Below are 12,655 nucleotides of genomic sequence, written 5' to 3' on the forward strand. Positions count from 1 at the left end.
ACAGTATGTACAGTATACTTGAGTCAAAATATGATTAGAAAGCTCCTGGTCATTCTAGACGCTATCTTCATCCAGAGGCTTGAATATAATGAAAGATTTGGTCCTCATAGCTTCTTTGTTCTCTAACTTTTCTGCAAATCTTTATGGCTAGTTTCCATATAGGGTAATAATAATATGCACAACTGTAGTCAAATCTTTTTGTCTTCAACAAAAAATGGATTTTGCCTGAAATGACATTATGTGGGGGGAGATGTACTAATCCTTGGAGCGTGATACAGTGGGGAGAGAGAAAGTACCAGCTAATCAGCTCCTATGTTACAGGCTGTGTTTGAAAAATGACCATTAGGAGCTGATTGGTTTGTACTTTATCTCTTTCTGGAGCAGGGTACACTGGGATTCCACAGGGAATAACATTGGGGTGTAGAGTTGGATCTTGATCCGAGACAACAACAGGCTAAAGCTTTGACTGTTCCCAGGATGCACTGCACCGCCTTCTCTATATCCCCGCCTCCAGGCACTAGAGCTCAGTTTGTAAGTTGGTGCCTGCAGTGCAGGTTACTAATGGGGGGCTGCGCTAGGCAGCCCTGAAAAGAGCTGCTTTTCTAGAAGACTTCAAGGGCCGCAGCACAAGCACTAGTTGCAGTGTATGTCATGTTGACATTCTGTGCTGCGGCTCCATCACCTCCCTCAGCGGCGCTGTATACTCCCGCGGCCTGGTTCCCGGGTACTTACAGCGGAGGCGCTCCGGTCATCAGGCACACATCACCGCTGCTGCTCTCTTGGATCACATGGCCACACTTCAGGGAGGAGGTAAGAGGGTCTCCCAGGTGGGACCTGCCGGTAATTCGCAATCCGGTCACGGTCCCAGGAGACGGACCGCGCCACTGGCGTGGACACTGTGGTCGTGCAGGGACCCCACTATATCCACCAGGGCAAAGAACACAGGTCGGATTTACAAAAATCCATTTGTTATAGGCTCCATAGTACCCAGTGGTGAAGTCCAGCAGTGGGGATAAGGCATGGCCTGTAGCCCCTCCCCCAGCTCCAGGCGCCATCTACAGCAGGTGTTCCCACCCTGGAGCTGCATTTTTCTCTCTCCCTCACTCCCTGTCAGCGTTTGGGTGCCATTTCACCTAGCTGCACTGATCCTGGTACTGCTGGGCACTGTCTCCTCTGTAAAGCCGCCTGCCTCATCAGCGCTGTGCATTTACAGGACACTTAAGTATTCTACATGTCGTTTAGACAGCGTTAGTTAAGAACAAGTGCACTACTATATGAATATTTAGTACAAGTATTCTGTGATATACATCCAGTGTTTACTGTGCATTGTTATATCTGTATACATACAGTACATTTCTATATGTAGTATTGCTAGTCCAGTGCAGTTTTATTGGTTATATGTAATAATTTCTGCATTGTACCTGTGACTGTGTGTGCCTATAGCAGCTGTGTGGTTTCTATTCTGTGTATCACACATATTGCTATCACTATATTCTGTACCCTGGGAGGCTAAGTGCGTCAGGGTTTCATATATACGATATAGTGTTCCACAGGATATACAGTTTTGTATTTTCACTGTGTGTTTCAGTCACCTCACACCGCTTAAATCCTCTGTTTGTGCTTTACATTTGCTGTCACATAATACAGGTTTTTTTTTGCAGGTATTGTTTTTGTCTGGCTATATTGTACTATTGCGCCCTAAGGCTACAGTCCCAATAATGTATGCTACACAGAGCAGGAAATCCGCAGACGCTCCTGCATTATGCAGAGCTGGCACCACGGATTTGACTGAGGAAAAGGTTTCAGCTGAGGGTTCAAGTACTGGGTGCCCTGCACCTTCCAGTCAGTCTGCAGCACCTGTGGCTAATCAAGCCCACCCACCTTGGGCTGCTTTTTCAAATATGCTGACCACGCTTGTAACACGACTTACGCCCCCTGTGGGACCTCCTGTGCCATTACAGCCACATATTTTCCCTGTAGTTAATTCGCAATGGGCGGTTACTCTGTCAACCCAATTACAGCAATTAAATCAGTCCTTGGTTAAACACAAACCTAACCCTCGCCCTAAGTGGGACCAAAGGGTACTCTAAGCGGGCCATTTCTTCCTCACAATCCACTATTATTTTGGATGATTCCTCCGATGAGGATGGGGATTATACTGATCCTTCTGATATGGATACAGTTGTTTCTGATGAGGAATCTACAACTCAGGTTGATGTTCCTGAACTAGTGGAGGCTATAAAGCTGATTCTCCAGATTGATGATGAGATTGAACCTCCTACTACGTCTAAGAAACCTGATAAGTTTAAACGTCAGAAAGTTGCTAAAGTAGTTTTACCTCATTCTGACCTCTTAATTGACATACGCCAGGAAGCCTGGTCATCTCCAGGACAGAAATTTTCCCTGTCTAAAAGGATGTTGGCTCGTTATCCTATCCCTTCGGAGTTGAGTAACAAGTGGGAAATTCCACCGCTGGTGGACTCTCATGTCGCCCGTCTAGTGGTATCTTCTACTCTGCCTGGCACCACTGTCATTTCACTGAAGGAACCGACGGATAAGCGTGTGGAGGAATGCCTGAAGTCACACTTACCGGTGCTGTACACAGACCCACTATGGCAGCCTCTTGGGCTGCAAAAGCTATTGGAGCATGGGTTCGGGCAGTTGAGAATAAGCTACCTCTAAATTTTTCTGACACTGCCAGACAATATCTGTCGTATATTACCACAGCATCTCACTATATTCAGGAGGCGGCCTCTGATGCCGTTGTAATGGCGGCCAAGGCGTCTACTACGTCTATCCTGGCTCACCGAATTTTGTGGTTAAGGTCCTGAAAAGTGGACCTGGACTCCAAAAAGACATTGGAGGTGCTCGCTTTTAAGGGGGACATACTATTTGGGGAGGATCTGAACACGATTGTAACTGACTTGGCCACAACCAAAACTGCATGTCTCCCAAGTACCAATCCTTCTGCTCCGAAGGCTAAGAGTACCACTTTTCGTTCCTTTCGACCTCCAGGTAAAGCAAAGGGTCAGGCGTATCCGAGATAGGCTCGTACTTCCAAAACCACCAAGCCCAAGTCTAAGCAATCTTGGGCAGCCTGTCAGCCTGCTTCCAAACAGGACAAGCCTGCAGCATGATGGGGTGGGCTTCCCCCTGGGGGACCCCGAGGTGGGAGGCTGACTTCTGCAGTTCGCCCAGGCCTGGTTAAGGACCACTTCAGATGTCTGGGTGCAGGAAGTTGTCTCTCACGGGTACGCGATCTCTTTCAAGAGATGCCCCCCTCAACAGTTCTGCTCGACGGTTATCCCTTCGGACCCACTGAAAGCACAAACTCTACACTCGGTTGTACAATCTCTCCTAGATACTGGAGTAATTGTGCCGGTACCTCTGTCTCCAAGAGGCAGGGGTTACTATTCGACTCTGTTTCTAGTCCCGAAACCAAATGGGTCCTTCCGACCTATACTCAACCTCAGATCTTCAAATTTGTGAGGGTATCCAAATTCCGTATGGAAACTCTGCGCTCTATTGTACTGGCTATGGAGACAAAGGACTATATGGTATCCCTGGACATATAGGATGCTTACCTGCACATACCTATTGCCATGTCGCATCAGCAATATCTGCGGTTTGCTATTGGCAACCTACATCATCAATTCCAGGCCTTGCCTTTCGGACTGACCACGGCTCCACGGATCTATACCAAGGTCATGGCAGTCATGGCGGCTCTACTCCGCCGTCTGTGTGTCAGGATCATTCCGTAGCTGGACGACTTGCTGATCCTGGAGTACTCCCCAGAGGTTCTCCTCAATCATCTGGAACTGACGGTCCAATTCCTACAAGCCCACGAGTGGCTCATCAACTGGAAGAAGTCCTCGCTGGTTCCTGCTCAGAGCATGGTGCACCTGGGGGCATTGCTGGACAAACACAGCCAATGATTGTTCTTGTCTCCAGGGAAACTTCAGGACAGGATCAGATACTCCCTCTCTCGCCAGAGAGTGTCAATACACTCGGTGATGCAAGTACTAGGCCTCATGGCGTCGGCATTCAACATGGTAGAGTTCGCTCAATTTAATTCCCGACCCTCTGCAACTATTAATCCTTTCCAAGTGGAACGACCTGCCTCACCGGATCCGGTCTCAAATGATCTCCTTGACTCCGGAGTTTCGTCTGTCACTGAGCTGGTGGCTACAGGACCAACAGTTGAGCAGGGACCATCCCTTCTGAATCTTCATCTGGGTCCTCCTAACAACGGATGTCAGTCTGCGGGGTTGGGGCGCGGTGTTGGAGCAACACTCTCTCCAGGGTCGGTGGACCAAAGAGGAATCTCTCCTCCCAATAAACATTCTGGAATTGCGGGCAGTGTTTAATGCGTTGACACTGGCCCTGCCTCTGGTACAGAACAGGTCTGTTCAAGTACGATCACACAACGCTACCATGGTGGCGTACATAAATCATAAAGGCGGCACTCAAAGTCGCATGGCAATGATGGTAGTGTCAAAAATTCTCCAATCGGCGGAACGCCATCTGCCAGCCATATCGGCAGTGTTCATTCCGGGAGTCTTCAACTGGGAAGCGTACTTCCTCCGTCGTCAGGACGTGCACACCGGAGAGTGGAGTCTTCATCCCGAAGTCTTTCAACTCCTAGTGGACAAGTGGAGCCTACCATATGTAGACCTGATGGCGTCTCGACACAATCACAAGGTTCCGGTCTTCGGAGTAAGTACAAGGGATCCTCAAGCGGCATTTGTGGACGCACTAGCAATTCCATGGAACTTTCAGCTGCCATATGTGTTCTCTCCAGTGTCACTCCTGCCCAGGATAATATGGAAGTTCAAGCAAGAAGGAGGAGTACTACTTTTAGTCGCTCGAGCGTGGCCCAGACGGCATTGGTTCTCAGACCTGCGGGGTCTCTCGACAGAGCATCCTCTTCTACTTCCTCAACGCTCAGAACGCTCAGACCTCCTCGTTCAGCGCCCTTGTGTCTACCCGGTCCTGGCCAGACTGGCTTTGACGGCGTGGCTCTTGAAGCATCACTCCTTAGAGCAAAAGGATTATCTGAGGCGGTCATTCAAACTATGTTGAAGGCCCATACACCAGCTTCGCCTCGGATTTATTACAGGGTCTGGAATTCTTACTTCACTTGGTGTGCTGCTAAGAATTATGATGCGTATACTTTCAAAACTTCAAGACTTTTGGCTTTTCTCCAGCAAGGCCTAGACTTGGGCCTTCGTCTGGTTTCCCTCAAGGTCCATCTATCTGCCTTGTCGGTGTGGTTTCAGAGGAAAATTGCATCTCTTCCTGCCATTCACAATTTCACTCAGGTTGTTCTACGGATTCAGCCTCCCTATGTTCCTCCTGTGGCTCCATGGGATCCGTCTGTTGTATTGAATGCCCTGCAAGAGTCTCCATTTGAACCTCTTGAGTCTGTGGACCTTAAATGCCTTACGCTTAAGGTCGTTTTTCTGTTGGCTATTGCCTCTGCTAGGAGGGTGTCGGACTTAGGCGCTTTATCCTGTCGCCTACCCTTTCTGATTTTTCACCGTGACCAGGCTGTTCTTCGAACTCGCCCTGGTTATTTGCCTAAGGTGGTGTCATCTTTTCACCTTAACCAGGAGATTGTGGTTCCGGCCTTCACCTCTTCTGGTCTGTCCTCCAAAGAAAAATCTTTGGATGTGGTACGGGCTCTCCGTGTCTATGTGGAGAGGACTGCCTCCATCAGGAGGTCTGATTCTTTTTTGTACTTTTTGGTTTTCACAAACGTGGCTGGCCTGCGAATAAGCAGACCTTGGCCAGATAGATTAGAATGGTGATTGCACAAGCCTATGCACAGGCTGGGCTCCCAGCTCCTGATGCTATCAAAGCCCATTCTAGTCGGTCTATAGGAACTTCTTGGGCGGCCCACCGTGTCGCGTCCGCAGAACAATTGTACAAGGCGGCTACGTGGTCCTCAGTGAACACGTTCATCAGGTTCTATGCCTTTGATAGCGGGGCTATAGAGGAGGCGGTGCAGTGCATCCTGGGAACAGACAAAGCTTTAGCCTGTTGGTGCCACGGATCAAGATCCAACTCTACACCCTGATGTTATTCCCAGTGTACCTCGCAGAAAGAGATTTAACCATGGTAAGTCTTCCATAAATCTCCTTTTTCTTCTACGCTACTCCATGGCAGCCATTACTCTGGGATTTATCCCTACTCCTAGATTTTAGACAGGAAGTTTTTTTCTATTTTAGGCTCCGCCCCTCTGGGAATATAGGTCCGACCGCCCCTGGCTTCCCCAGTCTTTTTCCTGTCTCCTTAGATAGTGACAGTGTAGTTGTTTGTTGTTTTTTCAAATATGAGGCTTACCAGGATTTTTCCCGGCCTAATGCGCCTCTGTGAGCCGCGGCTGGAAGGGGTTTGGCACCCGGGACCCATGAGGAGCATTATAATTACTGCCTGTGGCAGTACAAATGCTAATGCTACTGCTTTGATGGAAGGAAAAACTATAATTACTGCCTGTGGCAGTAGAAATATCTGGCACCGCTATGTACCTGTATGGATGTATTGACTTAATATCGAACAGGGTGATCCAGTTAGCAACTGAGACAGTTTTCTTCTGGATCCCATAACAGATATTTTGGCATGTCCTCAGTACAACAAGGGTTTTCATATCTGCCTTACCCAATAAAAACCCATTCCTAATGGTGCTGCACAGCACACAAAGAAATATAGAGGCGGTTCCTGTTGGCAAAATTTATTGACCACATGATTTAAACCTCCGTATACCTATACATTTGGGTTACAATTTGGTGCAATGACGGTCAAACATATGTTTCTCTATTAAGAGATCATTTGTTCATTATAGTAACCAGGTTTATGGTTTACCTATTAGCTGCATACCAGCTGTAGTTTTTTGCCTTATCAATTCTAATCTACTACCATACCACACCGTGCATGCCCAATCTCGTCTGATCTTGGAAGCAATACGGTGTTGGGCCTGGTCAGTACTTAGGTGGTTGACCACTAAGGAATACCAGGTGTTGTAGGTTTTTTGACGGCACTACATCGGTTATTGCACTAACCTCATAAATTAATGCCTGGAGGGCCTGTTGTTAATGCCTTATTTATTTATCTATATATTCACAGTCTTAGCTTCGAATTGGTGGTTTACACTGTTTAACCACATTTTAGACACAATAACAATCTTTTTTTGGTGTACCCATATCTTATTCAAATATTATTAAAGGTTACGTTTTAATTATCTCATTTTTACATTATTACTTACAACTTAAATCATAACTGTTTCCAAGAGCGAGTGCTCCCAACAAAGGTCACTTTTCTTTGCTTTTCTTCTCCTTATTACCTATGTATTAGACCTATGGGAGCACCATCGACAATCACCTTTTTCATCTACTTATAGGAATTCTTTCTCAATGGTAGATGGTGATAAATTCCAGAATTATTTCTGGTTGGTCGGTTTTCTTGAAAACATCTTCAAATTATTAATTTATTTAACATCACTCAGTCCTGTGCGGCATCCTCAACCCAATTCCTTACTGGATGTATTGCCTGTAAGGTAAAAACGTCGCCCGCCGAGATGCTGAAGAATTGCGCCCTGTGTAAGAGGTGTCTCCGCTCCCATGGCCGCTGGTGACCGCCGAGATGCTGGAGCCTGGAGGGCGGAAGCAGCGCTGAGCCTGGAGGGCGGAAGCAGCGCTGGATGCGGCGGGCGGAAGTGCGCGGCCGAATCCCGGAAGTTGCCGCGGTTCGGTCTGCGCATGCGCCGCCCGGAGGCTGAGAGTCAGAGGGGGATAAAGATGGCGCGGTCCACCGCTGAGAGTGAGAGAGAAGCAGTGGTCAGTGTTCCCAGATATAAGGGAACGAATAATACTTGGACTGAAGAGTTTGACAGCATAGATAAAGAGATGTCTCCCTCCACGCCTACATGTGCCCAGGAATGGTAAGCAGTCTCATTTAGGGCACTTATTATGTTATGTAGTTAGGGTGTTTAGGATACTATTTGCTTTGGTTGCAGTGTGTCTGAAGTTCCTAGGAAAAGAACATGTAAAAAGAAGCATCATTTGGCTTGTTCTGGATGTAGGAAAAGCTTTTCTGGAGATAAACATAGCAAGTTATGTGATGATTGTGAAGCGCCCCAGGGCCAGTCTAAGCAGATTCAGGATCTAATGGAATGGATGAAAAAGTCATTTGTAACAAAGGATGAATTAAAGGAGCTTCAGGGGGCTAAAAGGTCCAGGTCGCAGACAAGTTTAGACGTTGCAGAGGATTCGGATAGTCTCGTTGTATTGGATTATGCTGATAGTCCCTCTCCGGTAGAGTCGGAGGAGGCTCAGGAGCCAGATAGGTCGTTTAATTTGGATCTAGTGGATAGCTTACTCAAGCATATGTATAGAGCTTTAAATATTAAGGATGAAGCTCAGGAGGATGATGCTCAGGATCCTTTATTTGAGGATAGGATTAAGAAAAAACGATGTTTTCCGGTGCATAAAGTGCTGAAGGAGATTATGTCAGTGCAGTGGCAGACTGCTGACAAGCGTCTCAATTATATGAAAAGGTTAGAGCGTATGTTTCCAGTACAGGATGAGGAATTTATTAAATGGTGCGAATTGCCTAAAGTGGATGCTGCAGTAGCAGAAGTTGTTTCCAAAACCACCATCCTGTTGGAAGACGGTGCGGTGCTTAAGGATGCAATGGACAAGAAGGTTGAGAGTTCCTTGAAAAAGGCCCACAAAGCATCAGCAGTGACGCTAAAGGCTGGGGTAGCGATGGCGTCAACAACCAGAACCCTGAGGCTGTGGGGGAACAACCTGAATCGTGATTTGGAGGATCAGGTATCCAGACATCACCTGCAGAAAGACCTGGCTGTGATACTGAAGGCGGTGGAATATCTGTGTGAGGCCTCTCTTGAGGTAGTCGAGTATGCAGCAAAATCATTAGCAGCAGGTGTAGCGGCTAGAAGGTCACTGTGGCTGCGTACCTGGACAGCAGACGTCCACTCAAAAAATAGATTGGTAGCTCTTCCTTATGAAGGCTCTCGCCTCTTCGGAAGTAAGCTGGAGTCCATAATCTATGTCATGTCAGGCGGTAAATCCGCGAAGCTGCCATATGATAGAAAAGCAAGGTTTAGAGTTTCTTCACCTAAGCAGCAGTTTAAGAAAGCCAGGTCATACAGGCCAGGTAGGCAGTATGGTAGATACACTCCAACAACTACCAGGCAGTCCTTTCGTCAGTCTGGCAGAAGAGGCAATAGAAAATTCTGACTATATGATGCCCCAGAGTGCTGCGCCAGTAGGAGGCAGATTAATGAAATTTGCGGATCAGTGGCAGGAGTCAACTCAGGAAGCCTGGGTATTAAAAGTAATCTCCCAGGGTTATCGCATAGAATTTATAAAGAAGCCGACGGGGCGGAATTTTGTAAAGTCAAAAATTCTAACGTCAAAAGAACAGGTAATAGCCTTTCAAGATATTATAAAAAACCTAATTAAAACACATGCAGTTGTAAAGGTACCAGTGGCAGAGGAGAGAAGAGGTTTTTATTCCAGGATGTTCTTGATTCAGAAACCATCAGGGGAATTCAGGGCAATTCTGGATTTAAGAAGTTTAAACAAATTTCTTATAAGGAAACGGTTTCACATGGAAACATTGAAGACCATATTATTAGGGATAAAGCAGGGAGACTTTATGACCTCTATAGATCTGAAGGACGCCTACTTTCATGTGCCAATTCACAAGGATGACCAGAGGTTCCTAAGGTTTTACGTCCTTGGAAAACATCTTCAATTCACCTGCCTGCCGTTCGGCCTGTCTTCCTCACCAAGAGTTTTCACGAAAGTGCTTCTAGCTCTAGTGGCACATATGAGAGTGACGGGCATAGCATTGTGGCCATACCTGGACGACTTGCTGATCTGTGCAAGTACGAAAGCGACTCTAATAGCAACGGTACAGAGGACTCTTCGGATTCTTCAAGCTCATGGTTGGCTAGTGAACTGGAAGAAGAGCAAGCTAGATCCAGCACAAGGCATACAGTTCCTAGGGGTTTGGATAGATTCAAAGAAGTACACGGTAGCATTGTCAGAAGACCGATGCAAAAAGATTCAAGATCTCTCATCCCTGGTTCAGGTAGAGAACAGCATTTCACTCCGTCTGGGCCTGCGTCTTGTGGGGATGTTGTCTTCTACGATAGAAGTAGTACCCTGGGCCAGGTGGAATATGAGAACGTTCCAGTGGGACATAATCAGAGCGGTTCGTATAGGCAGAGACCTAGACCACAAGATAATCCTCACTCAAGGAGCAAAGAAGTCCCTGGATTGATGGATAGATCAGAGCCTAAGTCAGAGGTCAGTGTTCTTAGCGCAACCCAAGTACGCTGTCTTGACAATAGATGCAAGTGCCACAGGTTGGGGAGGTCATCTGTTAAGTCACACATGCCAGGGGTCATGGTCCATCCAAGAAAAACTCATGTCTTCCAACAAGCGAGAAATGAGGGCAGTGTGGAATTCGATACGTTGTTTTCAGACGTTGCTGGTGCAGTCTCATCTGAGAGTGTTCTCGGACAATGTGACAGTCGTGGCATATTTAAACCGGCAAGGAGGCACCAGAAGTCGAGATCTATGGGTGGAAGTAGCAAAGATTTTGGATTGGGCAGTACAAAATCTAAAGTCCATAACAGCCCTTCATGTTCCAGGAGAATCCAACTTCGTGGCGGATTACCTGAGCAGACACGATGTATTACCGGGAGAATGGGAGCTGAATCCTCAAGTGTTCCACTTAATAACACAGAGGTTTGGGTACCCTCAGATAGACCTGATGGCCACATCCCAGAATACGAAAGTGAAACATTACTTTTCAAGGTACCAGTCCCCAAATTCCAGCGGGACAGATGCTCTCTCCCAGAGATGGAACTTCAGCCTCAGTTATGTGTTCCCTCCACTACCAATGATACCTCGAGTTCTACGGAAAATCAGAGAGGAGAAAGCGGTAGTTATAATAGTTCTACCTCATTGGCCAAACAGAGTGTGGTTTCCCACAGTCCTCAGAATGGCGATACAGGGTCCATGGACCTTACCAGTAGAACCAGAGTTACTACGACAAGGACCAGTCTGTCATCCGAACCCACAGAGTCTTCATTTGACGGCGTGGAAGTTGAGAGGTCAATCCTGAGAAGTAAAGGCCTTTCAGAACAGGTTGTTACCTTACTTATGAAAGCAAGGAAGAGCATCTCTTCAAAGTCCTATTATAGAGTGTGGAGAAAATTTGGCGATTGGTTAGGAGATGATGCCGAAATCTCTAAGGTTGAAGTTCCGCAGGTACTGCAGTTTCTAAGCGAAGGTTTTCAGATGGGTCTTGCAGTATCAACCATCAAGGTGCAAATATCAGCCTTAAGTATATTGCTGGATAGGAAGTTGTCGGTGGATAACCTGGTGCAGAGATTCTGTCAAGCCATCAAGAGGGAACGTCCTAGAGTCAGATCAGTTATGCCAACCTGGGATCTGAACCTTGTTCTGAATACGCTGATGGATTCACCTTTCGAACCTCTGCGGGAAATCTCTTTAAAAATGCTTACCTGGAAAGTAGTTTTCCTCACAGCAATAACTTCGGCGAGAAGGGTTGGAGAACTACAGGTTCTCTGGGCTGAGGAGCTCTACCTGAATATTATTCCAGACAGAATAATATTAAAGAATAATCCTGAATTTCTGCCAAAAGTAGTATCAAACTTCCATATGAGTCAAGAGATCATTCTACCATCTTTCTTTCCGTACCCAACGGATGATTACGAAGAAAGATTGCATATGCTGGATGTTTTGCGGGCAGTCTCTATATACTTAGAGAGAGTAAAAGGCTTCCGGAAAGCTAAAAATCTGTTTGTTCTACACTCTGGAGTCAAAAAAGGTGAATCACCTTCTAAAAACACGATTGCTAGATGGATCACGGAATTGATTGCATTCACCTATCAAGAAAATGGCCGACCAGTTCCAGACCACATTAAGGCACACTCTACGAGGGCTGTGGCTACATCCTGGGCAAGAAGAGCGCAGGTGTCGATTAAAGAGATATGTACGGCAGCGACATGGTCGTCCATCCATACATTCACCAGACACTATGGCTTAGATGTCTCTGGTGGTCACTTTGGAGAAGCAGTACTGAAGGAAGCAACTGCATAAAAATTTACTTTACGCATCATTTGGGCTCTGTGTGGTTTATTTCCCTCCCTACTAGGATGCTTTGGTATATCCCAGAGTAATGGCTGCCATGGAGTAGCGTAGAAGAAAGTAGCAAATTATACTTACCGATAATTTCATTTCTTCGAGATACTCCATGGCAGCCTAGTTTTTCCCACCTCAATATATTTTTCTTAGGCTCCGTCAAGGAGACACTCAAAGACTGGGGAAGCCAGGGGCGGTCGGACCTATATTCCCAGAGGGGCGGAGCCTAAAATAGAAAAAACTTCCTGTCTAAAATCTAGGAGTAGGGATAAATCCCAGAGTAATGGCTGCCATGGAGTATCTCGAAGAACTGAAATTATCGGTAAGTATAATTTGCTACTTTCTCTTTACCAAGGCTTAGTGCATCTGCCTCTGGACTTTTCAGTGGGAGTGATGTGGTCTTTTTTTCCGCCACTTTACAGACAAGAGTCTACTGATGCTGCTTTATTCTA

General features: G+C 46.6%; 1 protein-coding gene and 1 pseudogene across 1 annotated transcript in view; one reads left to right on the forward strand and one right to left on the reverse strand.

The window, feature by feature from the left end:
* FAT2 (FAT atypical cadherin 2) overlaps positions 1–12,655 on the reverse strand; it is a 229,218-nt gene that overhangs the window by 104,372 nt on the left and 112,191 nt on the right. The gene's annotated exons all lie outside the window — the stretch shown is intronic.
* LOC134936859 (5S ribosomal RNA) lies at positions 6,910–7,028 on the forward strand (annotated as a pseudogene).

This window comes from Pseudophryne corroboree, chromosome 6 (genome assembly GCF_028390025.1).
Source record: "Pseudophryne corroboree isolate aPseCor3 chromosome 6, aPseCor3.hap2, whole genome shotgun sequence".
Classification (NCBI taxonomy): domain Eukaryota; kingdom Metazoa; phylum Chordata; class Amphibia; order Anura; family Myobatrachidae; genus Pseudophryne; species Pseudophryne corroboree.